Below are 645 nucleotides of genomic sequence, written 5' to 3'. Positions count from 1 at the left end.
AGCGCGTGCACTTTTCAGCACCAATACCTCGTGGATAGCAGCCAAACGCGACAGAGTGGAGTCGTGTGGGTTAGCTTACTTTTTTTTATCGTACAAAACCGACGACTTTTGCGGTGAACTCAACCGCTGCAGTCACAGGGGGGGGGAAACTTTATTGGCAGTTGCGAGTCGGCGAGCGGAAATACAAGGCGGCGCAGCCTGAGCTTTGTTTGCCCCGGCGGCAAGAGCTGCAGCTCGGTTGAAAGAGAGAAGTTTTTTTTCGGGTAAAAAAAAAAAAAAATACCGTTATCTTCCGCTGTGTCGAATTTTCTCGGTCTGGATGAAACCAACTCCACCCCGGGAGGACTAAATGGCTGGAGGCGAAGGGGGAACAAAGGTGATACGAGACGATTATTCCTCCTAACCGGTTCGGTCCACAACACAACAGCGGTTGAGCCGCGGTCCTGTGTGTGTTTTTTTTTTTTTTTTTTAAGCCACATCACAGCCTGCTTCATCCCCGCTAGCCGCCGAGGTCTCCATTGTGTGAGCATCTCTCTCTCTCGCTAGTCCGCCGACGAGCCCCGAGTCCCGCGCTGCCGCTGCACACCTGCCGCCCACACAACCGCCTGCTTTCAGCCGGATTTTTTTTTTTTTTTTTTTTTTTTT

Source organism: Brachyistius frenatus, unplaced genomic scaffold (assembly GCF_029030835.1).
Source record: "Brachyistius frenatus isolate BFR_SWC_R1_liver_20210118 unplaced genomic scaffold, ASM2903083v1 Contig_6, whole genome shotgun sequence".
Taxonomy (NCBI): Eukaryota; Metazoa; Chordata; class Actinopteri; family Embiotocidae; genus Brachyistius; species Brachyistius frenatus.
This window is presented reverse-complemented; position numbering follows the sequence as displayed.